The sequence below is a fragment of the Saimiri boliviensis genome, chromosome 3 (genome assembly GCF_048565385.1).
Source record: "Saimiri boliviensis isolate mSaiBol1 chromosome 3, mSaiBol1.pri, whole genome shotgun sequence".
Lineage (NCBI taxonomy): Eukaryota > Metazoa > Chordata > Mammalia > Primates > Cebidae > Saimiri > Saimiri boliviensis.
The window spans coordinates 124,186,722-124,204,088 of NC_133451.1; the positions used below are offsets into that span (position 1 = coordinate 124,186,722).

The following is a 17,367-nucleotide window of genomic DNA, read 5'->3' on the forward strand; positions in this document are numbered from 1 at the left end:
ATCAGTTTTCAGTATATCAATGCTTCATTCTAGGTAAGCTAATTTCACTTAGGGTTTTTTTTTTTTTTTTTGGTACTAAAATTTAATCATCCATAAAAACTGTAATTTAATCTGACAGTAAAACAAAAAAAGCAATATTAGAGTTGGTTTAGTATGTTATGTATTTTAACTTTGAACGCCATAGAATTCACCTATTCCAGTTTTTCTTCTTCTATAGGAAAATAGACCCATTTTCCAAAGCATTATGCACAAACAATTTTTCTTTTTTAAATTGTTTAATCTCACTTTTTTTTTTTTTTTTTTGAGACGGAGTTTCGCTCTTGTTACCCAGGCTGGAGTGCAATGGCGCGATCTCAGCTCACCGCAGCCTCTGCCTCCTGGGTTCAAGCAATTCTCCTGCCTCAGCCTCGTGAGTAGCTGGGAATACAGGCACGCGCCACCATGCCCAGCTAATTTTTTGTATTTTTAGTAGAGACGGGGTTTCACCATGTTGACCAGGATGGTCTCGATCTCTTGACCTCGTGATCCACCTGCCTCAGCCTCCCAAAGTACTGGGATAACAGGCGTGAGCCACCGCGCCTGGCTGCACAAGGATTTTAATTAGAATATAATGAGAAATGATATTTCATATTTTTAAAAATATAAAATGAAGTCAATGACTCAAGAACATTATCTGCTGCAGTGAGGTTGGGGGGCATTTCATAATATTACACATATGAAATAGAAAGGTTCAACTGTTTAGGGCTTGATAGGGAGGAATCATGATAAAAAGGTCAATACGAAATCATTTGATTATAGTACCAATATCTAACATTTGAAATGCATCCATGCTCTTTTGTATAATCATAAGAGAGTCAAGTATATTTTTGCACCTGTTATAACTGCTATTGCAAAGGAGAAACACTATTGTCTTATTTTCCAAGAGATATACATACACAGCAATTTTTTTTTCTCCAGGGAACTTGTGCAAACTAATATAAGATCTAAATTCTTCACATAATATATACAGTGCGAGAAGCCTCTTCAGATTTATTTTTTGAAGTCTGAAATGCTGGCACTTTCGAATCAGGCAACAGTTCTTCATTCCTGTAATCTGGCTCAGAGCTGCTGTTGACTACAGGCTTAGAGTAGCAGACCTAATTTCTTTTTAGGATTCTTCTTTTCCACTGGTGGTGTTCTATTTATCTGTCTGACCAGGTCATGAAACATCTCATTAGCATTGATCTTTCACTTTGCAGAAGTTTCTACAAAGGCACAGTTACACCACTGTCTTGCCTAATTCCGGCCCTGTTCTTTGCCAACTACTCGCTCATCTTCCGGGTCACATTTATTGTCAACCAAAATCATTGGAACGTCTTCTGTGCCCTTAACCCATAAAATCTGTTCCCTCAGGTCCTGTAAGTCATTAAATGTGGATTGAGCTATAATAGAATATACTAGCATTAAACCTTGTCCATTCTTCATATACAAATTCCTAATCGCTGTAAATTGCTCTGTCCCTGCAGTATCCAGGATTTCTAGCATACACTGCTGTTGTGAATCCACTTCAACTTGCTTTCTTTTTTTTTTTTTTTCTTCCGGCTATTTTTTAAAATTAATTTATTTACTTTAGGTGCATACTATATGTGGTATTTCTCCCCATGTTATCCCTCACCATCCTCCTCTCCCTTCCCATCCCCTGCTGTCTCTCCCTACCCCCCTCAACTGCCCCCAGTGTGTGATGCTCCTCTCCCTGAGTCCACATGTTCTCGTTGTTCAACACCTACCTATGAGTGAGAACATACGGTGTTTGGCTTTCTGTTCTTATATTAGTTCGCTGAGAATGATGGTTTCCAGATTCATCCAAGTCCCTACAAAGGACACAAACTTGTTTTTTATGGCTGAGTAGTATTCCATGGTATACATGTACCACATTTTCTTTGTCCAATCTATCATTTATCATTTATGGGCGTTTGGATTGATTCTATGGCAGTCTAGTATTTCTTTTTTTTTTTTTTTTTTTTTTTTTTTTTGAGACAGTTTCCAGTTGACACTCAGAAACAGGTTATTCAGTTTCCAAGTGGTTATGCGGGTTTGTGTGTGTTTCTTGATCCTGAGTCCTATTCTGACTGCGCTGTGGTCTGATAGACTGTTTGTTATGATTTCTGTTCTTTTGCATTTGCTGAGGGGTGATTTGCTTCCAATCATATGGTCAATTTTAGAGTATGTGCAATTTGGTGCTGAGAAAAATGTATATTCTGTGGATTTGGGGTGGAGTGTTCTATATATGTGTATTAGGTCCACTTGGTCCAGCTCTGCATTCAAGTCCTGGATATCCTTGCTAATTTTCTGCTCATTTATTGAATAGTGACAGTGGAGTGTTGAAGTTTCCCACTATTATTGTGTGGGAGTCTAAATCTTGTTTTAGGTCATTAAGAACTTGCTTCATGTATCTGGGTGCTCCTGTGTTGGGGACGTATGTATTTAGGGTACTTAACTCTTCCTGTTGGATTGATTCTTTGACCATAATGTAGTGTCCTTCTTTGTCTCTTTTGATCTTTGTTGAAGTCCATTTTATCAGGGACTAGGATTACAACCCCTGCTTTTTTTTGTTCTCCATTTGCTTCGTAAATCTTCTTCTATCCCTTTATTTTGAGTCGATGTGTGTCTTTGTATGTGAGATGGGTTTCCTGAATACAGCACACCGATGGGTTCTGACTTTTTATCCAGTTTGCCAGTCTGTGTCTTTTGATTGGAGCATTTAGGCCATTTACTTTCAATGTTAATATTGCTATATGTGATTTGATTCTGCCATTTTGTTACTGATTGGTTTTCTTTCCCATTAGTTGCCTCATTCTCTTCATTGCATTTTTGGTCTTTGCCAACTGGTTTGCTTTTGCAGTGACTGGTACTTGTTCCTTTCCATGCTTAGTGTTTCTCTCAGGAGCTCTCCTAAGGCAGGTCTGGTGGTGACAAAATCTCTCAATAATTCCTTATCCTTAAAGGATTTTATTTCTCCTTCACTTACAAAGCTTAGTTTGGCTGGATATGAGATTCTGGGTTGAAAGTTCTTTTCTTTAAGGATGTTGAATATTGGCCTCCACTCTCTTCTGGCTTGTAGGGTTTCTGCAGAGAGATCTGCTGTGAGTCTGATGGGCTTCCCTCTGTGGGTGACCTGGCCTTTCTCTCTGGCTGCCCTTAGCATTTTTTCCTTCATTTCAACCCCGGTGAATCTGACGATTATGTGCCTTGGGGTTGCTCTTCTTGAGGAATATCTTTGGGGAGTTCTCTGTATTTCTTGAATTTGAAATTTGGACTGCCTTGCTAGACTTGGGAAGTTCTCCTGGATAATATCCTGGAACATGTTTTCCAGCTTGGATTCATTCTCCCCGTCATATTCAGGTATACCGATCGAGCGTAGATTAGGTCTTTTCACATAATCCCATATTACTTGGAGGCTTTGTTCATTTCTTTTCACTCTTTTTTCTCTTGTCTTGCCTTCTCTTTTTATTTCATTGAGTTGATCTTCAATCTCTGATATCCTTTCTTCCCCTTGATCGATCTGGCTATTAGAACTTGTGTTTACTTCACGTAGTTCTTGTGCTGTGTTTTTCAACTCCATCAAGTCGTCTCTGTTCTTCTCTATGCTGGTTATTCCAATTAGCATTTTGTCTAACTTTTTTTTCAAGGTTTTTGATTGCTTTGCTTTGAGTTAGAACATGTTCCTTTAGCTCAGAAATGTTTCTCACAAGCCACCTTCTGAAGTCTTTTTCTGTCAATTTGTCGCACTCCTCGGTCAAGTTGTGTATCTGTGCTGTTGAGGAGTTGTGATGCCTTGAAGGAGAAGAGGTGTTCTGGTCTTTGATGACGGTTTCATCTTTTTTGTGCTGGTTTTTTCCCCATCTTTGTGGATTTACCTGGCTGTGGTGTCAGGGAGCTGCTTGATGAGGTTGCTTGTCTGCCCAGGAAGGCCAGGTTTCTGTAGTTCTCTAACATCACATTCCTAGATAAATTCCGCTGTGCAGGGTCCAGGCATTGCCACTCCTCCAGAGAGAAATCTATGGCCATATCCCTAAATGTCAATGGTTCCATTTCTAGGCTTCTAGGGGATCCTGGCGTCATAGCTGTAGATCTCCAATACCTGCAGGTCACAGGGCCATACAAACCAGGCGTCTAGGCGAACAGCACACAGAGCAGTGGAAACGAGACCCGGAGCTGCGGCTACAGGGCCAACTTACATTCTTTAGGAAATTTCTATCATTGGGTCATATTTTTTTTTAAAATGCCCTGAACAAACTGAACTGTCAGAGCAGACTGCCCAATGCCTCCTGAACTAAGGATCACTAGCTTGTACTCACACAGGATGTGTTCTGTTTAAATACTGATGATCCCTTCTCTTTTCTTTGAGCTGCTGCTCCCCTTTCAATGCATCTCAGGGCTCTCAGATTCTGTCTCTTTTTTCTCTTCTCCCTTACAACTGTCCCTAATCTTAATGGACTTTCCTTCCTCTACCAATACTCTCTCCTTTCCTGTCACCACTCTTTTTAATCTCATAAATCTTCCAGATTAATTTAAATAGGGATTGAGGAAAGAGGAAGGCCAGGCATTGTGGTTCCGTCTGGGTGTGTGACCTGTGTGTGGATCCCAGGCCTGCTCTCAGATTACCTGAGTCTTCTGGGGCTGGTTCCTTGATCCCCCCGCCCCCCACTCTTTCATGGTCACATGAAAACAAGAAAAATCAACCTCAATTTCTCTTTAAGTTTTGTGTAAAGATAAACACCAATGGCCCGTCCTCCGGCCCATGCCTCCTCAGGCCACCGCTGGGCCACAGGCCAGACTCCCAGGGCAGCGCGCACAGGAGGTAGGGCGCCCGGTCGCAGCCCCGGAACTTCCCAGACTCCGAGTCGGGAGCGCCGGCCGCGGGGTCCCTTCGCGCCCATGTTCCGCAGGTGTGTGCGGGGGCTTGCGCCCAACCCCGGCCGCCGCGCGTTTCCGCCCAGCCCGAAGTCCCGTGGCGCGCTCCTCGCGGGGCTCAGGCCCAGCAGCTCCCCTTCCACGTGCCCCGCGCGCCGCGGCCGAAGCCAGCGCGTACCCTAAGCTAGCTGCCCGCGACCGGCGCTGTCGGGGAAGTTGGGGCGAGGCGGGCCGGGGATGCGCCAAAGCCTCGGCCTGGCTGGCCTCGTGGTTCGAGGAGGTGCAGTGGCTCGCGCTGGTGTCCCTCTTCGTCGCGGCCCTGGCCAAGGTGGGTCTGTATCTGGCGCAGTGAGCGCTGGCCAGGGCGCGACCCCAGCCCCGGCGGGGGGCGCTGGAGCCTGGCGAGGGGCCGCGCGCTGGGTCGGTCGCGCTGCTCTCCTGGATCCTGACGCTGGGCAGCTGCAGGAGCCAGTGGTAGGCGGCCTGGGTGACCGCCCTGAACGACGAAGCCAGAGGAAAGGGGGCCCGCCTTTCCTGTCCTTCGAGAAGGACCCACGGCAGTAGCCCCTGGAGCTGGCGGTGGAGGCGGTCTCCAGTGTGCTCAGCTGGAGTTCCACCTGAAAGAGAAGAGAGAGATCCTCCAGATCAGCTGGTCCTTCATACGTGTGCCGGAAATGGCCATTACTGTCCAGCCCAAAGCACTGGGGGAGGACCAGGTGGCCGAGACGCGCACAGTGTCGGACACTCCGAAGGAGCTCTTGAAGCATTTGGTTGGTTCTGCCTCTCCATCCGTGCTTCTGATCACCAAGCCCACGAATGTACAGGAAGCTCAGAACTTAGAGTGTGCTCCGTCTACTGCTCAGGAATCCTGTCCTCCCAAACCTCCGAGGGCTCACGAGCTAAAGCTGCGGGTGAGGAGTATCCGCGCCTTCCTGCTCAGCGAGCCCGATGCTTCAGGCCACATTAACACAGTGTGCGCCGTGCAGCTGAACGATCCTCTTCAGAGGTTCTCCATCACCCTAACCAAAAACACTACGAACCTCACGTGGAAGAGGAACTCACATTCAAGTTGAATGCCAAGACAAGGAGTCACAGCTGCAGATTTCAGAGGCTGGGCGATTCTCAGAAGGTCTGCTGGCAACTGCGACAGTTCTTTTGGATTTACTAATCCTGCCCTTCAGGCAGGGCGCGGTGGCTCACGCCTGTAATCCCAGCACTTTGGGAGGCCGAGTCGGGTGGATCATGAGGTCAAGAGATCGAGACCGTCCTGGTCAACATAGCGAAAACCCATCTCTACTAAAAATACAAAAAATTAGCTGGGCATGGTGGCGCGTGCCTGTAATCCCAGCTACTCAGGAGGCTGAGGCAGGAGAATTGCCTGAACCCAGGAGGCGGAGGTTGCGGCAAGCCGAGATCGCGCCATTGCACTCCATCCTGGGTAACAAGAGCAAAACTCGGTCTCAAAACAAACAAACAAACAAACAGCAACAACAATAGCAACAACAAAAAGAAGCAGCCTTCTGGACCACAGAGTTTCATGCTGACCAGCGGGTCTGCCTGCTGCTGCTCGGTGCTGAGTTCCGCCACGGCAGAGTTTATACTTAGGTGGAACCTGGTGAATTGAAGTCTTCGCCCATCCCTCCCTCTGTTCCTGCTGCAAAAATAGAAAAGGATCGCACGGTGATGCCCTGTGGGACTGTGGTCACTACTGTCACCGCTGTGAAGACCAAGCCTAGAGTCGACATGGGGAGGTGTCCCCGCTGAGCTCTGAGCCTCCGGTGAAGACTTCCGTCAAGGTGAAGGTGATCAAGAAGGACATCTCTGTCGAGGCCATCTCCTGCAGCAGTGCGCCCGTCAACAAAACACTCTCTTCTTCAGACACAGAATTGTTGGTGTTGCATGGTTTAGATCCAGTGGCTGAAGTTGCCATTCGACAACCCAGCGAATCTTCAAAGCTGAAACTCAAGTCGCCACGGAAGAAAAGCACCATTATCATGTCAGGGATCTCCAAGACCTCACTAGCCCAGGACCACGATGCTGCCCTGATGCAGGACTATGCAGCCTCACGAACAGTGCCCACCAGGAGGATGCCCTGTCTCATCCAGAGGTGGTTGCAGCCTCTGCCCCACCGGAGGAAGCCGAGTCAGCCCAGGAACCCTCTGCCCCTAATCCCGTGGAGGACGAGCTAGACTCCTGGGACTTAGAAAAGGAGCCCCAGGCCATGGCCTGGAGCGGCCGGTCCTGCCGGACCCTGATGAGCTGTCAGAGAGCTCCGTAAGTGTCTCGGAGCCGGGTGCCGCCAAAAAGCATAAAGGAGGAATTCTAAGGAAAGGTGCAAAGCTGTTCTTCCGCCAGCGGCATCAACAGAAAGACCCGGGCATGAGTCAGTCACACAATGACCTCGTGTTCCTGGAGCAGCCAGAGGGTTCCCGGAGGAAAGGGGTCACCATCACCAAGATCCTGAACAAGAAGCTGCTCTCCAGGCACAGAAACAAGAACACCGTGGAGCCTTGCAGGTAGGGGCTGAGGTCACCACCGCCAAGCCAGGAGACCTGCACCCGTGTTACCACCCTCACCAGGACACAGCAAGAGTCTCCACCAGATGTCCAGATGCCCCGCTTGTCTTGCTGGGTTTCTTCGAACCATCTAGTCTTTTATTTTTAATTTTTTATTTATTTTTATTTTTTTGAGACGGAGTTTCGCTCTTGTTACCCAGGCTGGAGTGCAATGGCGCGATCTCGGCTCACCGCAACCTCCGCCTCCTGGGTTCAGGCAATTCTCCTGTCTCAGCCTCCTGAGTAGCTGGGATTACAGGCACATGTCACCATGTCCAGCTAATTTTTTGTATTTTTGGTAGAGACGGGGTTTCACCATGTTGACCAGAATGGTCTCGATCTCTCGACCTAGTGATCCACTCGCCTCGGCCTCCCAAAGTGCTGGGATTACAGGCTTGAGCCACCGCTCCCGGCCTTTCAAGCTATTTTATACAGGTTTGTTTTTCCACAGTGTAGGGTATTTATGATAAAGAAAATGTTGTGAAGGTTAAAGATCACTTAAGATGATCCACCAAATACTAAAAATGCTGACGTGTAAATCACCTTTATCGCCTCACCTCTTCTACCAGCTTCTGTATCTTGGGGGCTTTTGTTTTTGGTGTTTGTATGAAAGTTTTGTCGAGTGGGGTTTTAAAAGTGATTCCTTGTGAACACTAAGATTAATTGCGTCTGTATCCCTGGACCTGGGTGCTCATGTTGGTTTTAATGTGCTAGCAAGCCTTCCCAGTTTGCTTTGTTTAAGGAGGTGTCTCTGTTCTTTGTGGAGGAATGAAATGGAGCTTTAAGTATCTGTGTGTGGTGTGTGTGTCTGCACACACATATGCGTTATTGTAGCCATAACAAAATCAGCCATCTCCTTGTTCCAGGTGAAAATCTTCTGTGAGAGTTTTGACAGAGCATTTTATTTTAACCAGGTTTCAAGTCTGAGTTCAAAACCAGCCCTGATCCCTTATGACAGCTACTCTACCAACTGCCACTCAATGACAAATTGGTGCCCATTTAGAATTTTTCTTGGGTTTTGCTTGCCACATCTATAGATGAGAGTTGCAAAGTTTCTTTGGGCAGAGAGAGAAAGATCAATTTACATTGCTGGCCACCAAAGGTGGGTGTTTGCTGGGTAAATAGTCTCACGACTCTTAATCTGGAAACTTCCAAGTACAAATTGGTGGATGGTGGAAATCAGGACATTTCTCTCTGTCAGATGGAAACAGACCTCTGGACTGGCATAAACCCTGCTGCCAGGCCCTCTCCCCACTGCCCCGAACGGACCCAGACACGATGACCAAAGCATCCTGCACAGGGCAAGGCCTCTGCGGAATCCTGCAGGGCAAACTCAGGTTACCTTGGGCCCATGACTGTCTGCATTCGAAACACAGTCCACTGCCCTGTTCCCTCAGCGAGCAGCTGGGCAGTAATGCCAACACTCATCATTAGGCTTCTGGTTTGTTGTTTACTCTAACAATGTTATGTCAAAACTGCATTTTAAAAAGAAGGAAATGGCAAGCTTTCCAGGTCTGCAGAAAGGTTTGGCCTGACACTGGAGTGCAGTGATGAACTTTCATGCCAATGATTGTATTCCTCAGTAGCACTTTAGACACCTAAGACAGCTCCGCACCTCACCTGTGCACAGGCTGGGTGGGTTCCTTTGGAGAAGATGAAGCTGGAACACAAACAATCTTTGAAATAAATAAATGTGCACTTGGAAAAAAATAAAAGATAAACACCAATAAAGACATATCTTCTGGAAAACTTTTTTTTTTTTTCTTTGAGACTGAGTCTCACTCTGTGACCCAGGCTGGAGTGCAGTGGCAAGATCATAGCTCACCGCAGCCTCAATCTCCGGACCTCAAGCAATCTTCCTGCCTGGACCTCCCACACTGCTGGGATGACAGTCTTGAGCCCTGGAGTTCAGCCTGGAAAACATTTTTTAAAATATAGAATTTGATGTGGCACAGAACTCAAGATATTCCAAGAATGGTTTGTGTTTCTCGCACTTCTGTTGACTGTTTAATGGTAGATAGGCTGATTATGCAGAACACCTCAGACATATTTCGATGTAATTAGGGCAAAACCAGTGTGAACCCCCTTATGAGAAGTCCAAATCTGTGATTCTCACACAACATACAAAAGAACTTTTTCGTGTAAGATGTCACAGTAAAGAGTGAACCATATATATACATATAAACGTGTGTGTACATATACATATATATGCGCATATATATGTATATATGTGGTTCCCACTTCTTGTTCACCAATACGATGACCTCAGAACAATTCACTCTTACACCCTGCAGGGAGTTTTCTTTCTTTATACAGTCAGCGTAAGGGAAGTGACAGGTCTCAGAGGACAATTGTATCTTGTTCTCTGATTGATCTTCCAGGGTCCGCTTTGGTGAAGGGGACAGCGATACGGACCTGAGGATTGGTCATGATGGGGTGAGAGCTGCAGCAGTAACCCATCATGCACTGAGTGGAGCATGAGGGCAAATGCTGGGTTTTAACATTTTTTTTGGTGGGGGGCACAGGATGTTGCTCTGTCACCCTGTAGTACAATGGTACAATCATGATTCTCTGTAACCTGGAAGTCCTGGGCTCAAGAGATCCTCCAGCCTCAGCCTTCCAAATATCTAGGACTGCAGACACACGTCACCAGGCCCAGTTAATTTTTTAAATTATTCTTTTTGTAGAAATGGTGTCTTGTGTCTCACTATAGAGTCCAGGCTTGTTTGAAACTCCTGGTTTTATTCTCCTTCTTTGACCTCCCAAAGTGCTGGGATGGCAGCCATGGCTCCCAGCCAGTCTTTTGTTATTCATAATGAGCCCCTTTGGATCCACTGGATGTATGTTAATGAGGTGGGTTAAGTTGGGGCCCTGGGGTAGCCTGAGGATAGGGCTGCTCAGCAGAAGACCAAGTGATTAGTACTTGCAGCAGAATGGTGGGAGCACCTGGAAAATAAACTTTATACAAACTCTTGAAGAATGTCATAGCAGGAGTGGAGATTCGTGAACACTTTGAAGTGCCAGGAGATGGACAACCCAGAGAGGGAATGGACCTATATTTATCTATTTAAGGTGATAATTACCCTGTATGTATACTTTTAAATGGTTCCTTTAGTGATTTAGTTTAAGATATAGATACAATGATAAGATGTATGATTACTGCCTTAAAATGATTTGGGGAAAGTAGAAAGAGCATGATCTTGATAAAATAAAATTGACCATAATAATTATTGAAACTGTGTAATGGATCTATGGGGGTTACAGGAATCTATTACACAATTATGGCTCTCTTTGTGCATGTTGGGACTTTTCCATAATATCTCAAAAATTAAACTGAGATTATATAGCATCCTATGAATTATTGTGTCAATCCTGCATGGGAAAAGTTGAACACTGATCAAATTTAGTCCAGATATAAAGCCTAATGATGCCGCACACCCATACACACACTAGAATGATAGAGACAGGTGTGTTTCTCACATGCCGGGGTGTTGCAAGAGAGCACAGAGGCCTGTATGTGATGTAGAAATGGGCTATGAGAGCAGAGAAAGAAGACAGGCTGGATGTTTTCTTGAGGTTAAGATCTGGTCAGGGTGAAGGATCACTTGCTCAGGATGACATTGTGTGGTTTGAATATCTGTCCTGCACTGCAGGAGGGAGTACCTGGGCTTTCTCAGCAGATTGCCCCGATGTGAGGCCAAGGAAAAGAATGAAGGAGTGAGGATTAAAAGTTATCAAGTGTGAAAAACTATACAAACAGATTTCAACTATGTTTTTTGATCCTCCCCACCCCAATGTTTAACAGTTAATTAGATGCACCATGTTTTATTTTCTGAAATTTGAACTTGTTTGAGTAAGGCTTTATGGTGCTCAATGAAGCCGACAGCTTAATCTAGTAAGGGAAGTATAGCTCCATTGAATGCCTTCTTTAGGAACCCAGCATTGCGTGTTCTGTGAAGTGAAACGAGTCCTTGGTCCCTCTCAATAATGGCTGGAACTACAAACGAATTCCAAATTCTGCTGCAGCTTTGTATTGTGGCCTTAGTGTATATGAAGATATAAATGACTTTGAGTTAGATTTTGGATATTTGTGAGGCAAGAAGTATTCACTCTGAAGCAGGTAACTGAGGTCATGGCCCCATAGTTAGTAAAACTGTGCATATTGGGCAGTGTTGGTCAGGGGCTCCAGTTCTGAGAAGTTTCATCCTTTGACTGACCCTGGAGTCCTGTTGCTTATTACGGATGTCCTGATTAGTTAATAAAAACTCGTAAATCCCTACTGAGCTCATCACACATGACAATGGTTATGTCATCCTTACAGTGTATAGCCTTCCTCTGCTGTTTCTCATTTGATCCTGGGGTAGGGGGTAGGAAGGAGGTTCTCTCGGTAGCTGACGGGCTAAGAGGGCAGTGATCTCCTAAACCTGTGACATAAAACAGAGACTAAGAACGAGACAGGCAGGCTACACATTCCTGCAGAACAAATACAGCAGAGGGCCTGCATCTGGCTCCATGATGTCACAAGGATTCCTCCTACACCTGTGCTGAGCTAGCGGGGTGCTGCTTCTAGAATCCAAGGCATGCTGGGCAACTGAGTATGGACAGTCACAGGGTCAGTGCCTGTGAGAGCCTGATGTACTGCAAGTTATAGCCCGTGAGCCTTTTGTGGAGGGGGCACCACTGAAGATGGGTGGATTTGGAACTAACAGCGTAAGTGACCTTAAGCAAAATTTATAAATGATCAATGTGTTTCCTCCAAAATCCAAAAGGGTTAAAGGTTTTGGCTTACTTTTACATTGCGGGCATTGAGAGGTTTAATAGCGGTTTCCCCACAGTGTCAGAGATGGAGTGGCTTTCATTTAAAAAATAATTTTCAGTCATTTAATCAAATAAGGGACTTGCACCGTGTAGGGGTAATGACCCATTCCCTTTGTGCAAACTACTTTGTGAGTATTTTCGTGGCCTGCCTGAATGAGTGTTTCAAATGGATTACCACGGAGGAGAATGTCATCAGCGTAAATCATACCTGCAGTTCTGGAAGACATTGAAGGAAGTTGAGATCTTCCCTGCAAAGTTTGTGTGCAAAGGCAAGACTGCCGAGGTGCCCACGGTTGGTGGGTTGAGGTGCATAAAATTCCTTTGAGGTAAAGGGAAAGCATGGCCAGGAAGCTGTTGAAATAAGCCTGAAAAAACCTAGCCAAATCTGTAGTAGCCTGATATTTACCATTTGCTGACTGGATGGAGTAAGCCACGTCAGTAACATTGCGAGAGATCACCCCATTAAAGCTGGCATCAATTCATTCTGAGATGTCATACTTCTTTCAAAATAGAAGAGCAGAGAAAATTGCAGCTGAATCCAGAAACAGTGGGATAATCACTCCTAGGTCTTGCATCATGGGTTTCAATATTTGAATATCCTATTTTAACTAATATTTAGTCATATTATCTTTTTTCACTGGGGTCAGGAACATCCATTGAATCCCGTTTTGTGAAGCTATTAAAAATGCAAAAGACTGAATTTAATTGCACATTACTTACTGTATCTGTTTATTTTCTCTGTATATATCATTCCAGTGTGTGCTCTCATCTTGGAACATTTAGGGAAACCAGTGATTCTCATGGTTAAGACAAAGGATAACTCTTTTCAACAAATAAAGAGTCACAAATTGCAGACAGTTCCTTTACCAAGGAAACCTTAATTTCTTCAAATTCAGAGTGTAATTCCTTCCTCCTTATTTCTATTTTTCTTTTCTCATTCAAATATTTCAAAATCGTCGCTTCATGTCGCATCTTGGCGTCTTCAATTTCCTCCTTTAGTGGCTGAATGTAGCTTTTGAGCCTTCTCCTGTATTTGGCTGCTGCTTGCTCAATGGGCAGCAGGGGGTGGTGCTGGTGGTCAGAGGAGACCCTGCACTGGGGACACAACAGCTCCAGGTCCTTCTCACAGAACAGGGACAGACGCTGGCAGTGCTTCCCACACAGGGGCTCCTCCTCCTGCCGTTTGCTCTTCCTCCTCATGTCGGGAAGCTGCTGAACCGCATCAGTCATGCGGCCAAATTGGGTGTTTCTCCCGAGGGTCCCTTCGGGGCAGTGGTGGAGGCACACGGGGCAGGGGAAGATGTCCCGTAGGTCTTCCCAGCGCTGGTGGATGCAGGAGCGGCAGAAGTTGTGCCCACAATGAGTGGTGACTGGGTCCTTGAGGTAACCCAGGCAGATGGGGCAGCTGGCGTCTGCTTGGAGCTCAGCAAGGATCCCTTGGAAGGCCATGGTGCAGGGAGGGATCTGCGTGGGGAGACTCCCTTCAGAAGGTGTGATCCTCCGGGAAGGAGGGAAGGTGAGAAGCTGGCGCCTCCTGAGTTCTCTCCCGCAAGCACTTCACAGGCCTGAGTCTGTTTCTTTCCCTTTGGCTCTAGAAGCAGCTCCCACGGGAGGGAGGGCCCAGGGCACCGGCTGATCTCTTGACACCAGATCCTCCTTTACTCAGATTCAAGCTGGGCTCTCTCGTGGTCTTTCTCAGAAAAAGCCACAGTTCCAAGAGACAGCGGAAACTAATGACCACGTAAAATACTCCAGAGTGTGGGACTTTCAACAGAACAGAAGGCAGCTGTCTTCAACAAAAGGAGAAAAAAGAAGATCTATTAAGGCAATGAAGAACATGTATATCCATGAAAACAAATGCCTAAATAATTTTTATTATTTCTGTATAAACCCCTCTAACAATAAAATCTATTGAGATAGAGGAAATCTCATATGTATTCTTTAGTTACGATTTCTGATAAGGCTATTACAATCTTAATATTTAAAACAGGCTCTATATTTTAGACATTCATAGTGCAATATTTACCCTTAAGATTACATGTGATCCTGGGTTTGCCACGCAGCATTGCAAAGTATAGAAATTGGGATATCAATTTTTAGTGGATACGCAGTGTTTGTTGTGGTAATTTTGCTACGACATTATACACTTTAGATGTTCTCCAGTAGAAAACATTATTGAAAAGGCTGACAGTCTGGACAACATGACCACACCGAGTTCTATGAAAAAAATACAAAAGTGAGCCAGGCCTAGTGGCCCATACCTGCAGTCCAAACTCCTAGGGCGGCTCAGATAAGAGGATAAATTGAGCCTGTGAGACTGAGGTTGCAGTGATGTTTAGTGTACCAACAAACTGGAGCCTAGGCAACAGAGCAAGATTGTGTCTTAGATAAAAGAAAATTAAATGAAGAGCTGAGCTTTCTTGTCTCTGTGTCACTGTCTCCAAGCTAGACCAGCTTCTCCCTTACTCTTTTTTGAAGCCCATCTTCCACTTCTGCTACATCTCAAAGCTGTAAAATCCCTTGTGAGTTGAGCATGGTGGCTCACCCCTGTAATCCTATCACACTGGCAAGCAGAGGTAGGCAGATCACCTGAGGTCAGAAGTTTGAGACCAGCCTGGTCAACATGGTGAAACCCACTCTCTACTAAAAATACAAAACTTTGCTGGGCGCGGTGGCTCAAGCCTGTAATCCCAGCACTTTGGGAGGCCGAGGCGGGTGGATCACGAGGTCAAAGAGATCGAGACCATCCTGGCCAACATGGTAAAACCCTGTCTCTACTAAAAAAAATACAAAAAATTAGCTGGGCATGGTGGGGCATGCCTGTAATCCCAGCTACTCAGGAGGCTGAGGCAGGAGAATTACCTGAACCCAGGAGGCGGAGGTTGCAGTGAGCTGAGATCGCGCCATTGCCCTCCAGCCTGGGTAACAAGAGCGAAACTCCATCTCAAAAAAAAAAAAAACAAAAAAAAAAAAAACAAAACTTCACCAGGAGTGGTGGCAGGCACCTGTAATCCCAGCTACTTGGAAGTCTGAGGCAGGAGGATCACTTAAATCCAGGGAGCAGGGGTTGTAATGAGCTGAGAGAGTGCTATTGTGTTCCAGCCCGGGCAACAAGAATGAAACTCTATCTCAATAAAAAATAAATAAATAAACAAAAATAAATAAATTGTAGCCAGGTGCAGTGGCTCTCTCCTGTAATTCCAACACTTTCAGAGGTAGATGCGGGCAGAACACAAGGTCAAGAGTTCGAGACCACCTTGGTCAACATGGGGAAACAGACGGTCTATTAAAAATACAGAGACAGATCCAAGATGGCTGATCACTAGCAGCTCGGGATTGTAGCTCCCACTGAAAACGCAAAGAACGAGAGGACGCCACACCTTCACATGAATTCTTGTTGCTCACCCACCAGGAGATTCCCAGCGGAGGAGCCCCACGGGTCGCCAGCGCGACTCTTGTGACCGGCGAGGCGGTTTTGCCGGCGCCTCGGAGCTTCGGTTCTTGGTGCAGAGTCAGAAAAGCACCATCATTCTTAACGCCGCTGATTTGGTCGGCGCAGTGGGTTGCTCAGATTTTGGCGCTGAGAATCAATAAGTTGGACGTCCACTCAGAAACCCAATTACAAAGACGGTAATTATAAAGACCACAGATGGATAAATCTACAACGAAGGGAAGAAAACAGTCAAAACAGGCTGAGAATACCCAATATCAAAACGCCTCTTCCTCAGCGGGGGATCGTAGTTCCTCATCAGCAACGGAACAAGGCTTGATGGAGAACGTGTGTGTTCCAATTACAGAAGCAGGCTTCAAAACGTGGATAATAAGAAACTTCTGTGAATTAAAAGAACTTGTTCTAACACAAGCTAAAGAAACTAAGAACTTTGAAAAAAGGTTTGACAAAATGTCAACAAGATTACAAAATTTAGAGAGGAAAATAAGTGAATTGATGGAACTGAAAAACACAATACGAGAACTATGTGAAGTATGCACAAGTTTTAACAGCCGAATTGATCAAGCAGAAGAAAGGATATCAGAGGTCGAAGACCAACTCAATGAAATAAAACAAGAAGACAAGATTAGAGAATAAAGGATAAAAAGGAATGAGCAAAGTCTCCAAGAAATATGGGACTATGTGAAAAGACCTAATCTACGCTTGATAGGTGTACCTGAATGTGACGAAGAGAATGAATCCAAGCTGGATAATATGCTTCAGGATATTATTCAGGAAAATTTTCCCAGCCTAGTAAGGCAGGATAATATTCAACTCCAGGTAATACAGAGAACACCGCAAAGATAGTCCTCAAGAAGAGCAACTCCAAGGCACATAATCGTCAGATTCACCAGGGTTGAAATGAAGGAGAAAATACTAAGGGCAGCCAGAGAGAAAGGTCAGGTTACCCACAAAGGGAAGCCTATCAGACTTACAGCAGATCTCTCAGCAGAAACCCTACAAGCCAGAAGAGAGTGGGGACCAATATTCAACATCCTTAAAGAATAGAACTTTCAACCAAGAATTTCACATCCAGCCAAACTAAGCTTCATAAGTGAAGGAAAAATAAAGTTTTTTGTGAACAAGCAAGCACTCAGAGGATTCATCACCACCAGGCCTGCTTTACAAGAGCTTCTGAAAGAACCACTACACATAGAAAGGAACAAACAGTATCAGCCTTTCTAAAAAATACCAAAAAGTAAAGAACATTAATATAATGAAGAATTTACATCAACTAATGGGCAAAATAGCCAGCTAATATTAAATGACAGTATTAAACGCACATATATCATTATTAATTCTAAATTTAAATTGACTAAATTCCTCAATTCAAAGACAGGCAATTTGGACAAAAAACTAAAACTGTATGCTGCATCCAGACCCATCTCACATTCAAGGATACACAAAGACTCAAAACAAGGGATGGAGAGAGACTTACCAACCAACCAGAGAGCAAAAACAAATAAATAAAAAGCAGAAGTTACCATTTTTGCCTCTGATAAAATAGTATTTAAAGCAACAAAGATCAAAAGAAGCAAAGAGGGACATTATATAATGATAAAAGAATCAATGCAACAACAAGAAGAGTTAAAGGTCCTAAATATACACGCA

General features: G+C 45.0%; 2 pseudogenes; one reads left to right on the top strand and one right to left on the bottom strand.

Moving 5' to 3' along the window:
• Nucleotides 1-983: 983 nt before the first annotated feature.
• Nucleotides 984-4,695, bottom strand: LOC141583857 (ras-related protein Rap-1A-like; annotated as a pseudogene).
• An 85-nt stretch (nt 4,696-4,780) lies between these two features.
• On the top strand, nt 4,781-9,929 carry LOC141583858 (C2 domain-containing protein 2 pseudogene; annotated as a pseudogene).
• The last annotated feature ends 7,438 nt before the right edge of the window (nt 9,930-17,367 follow it).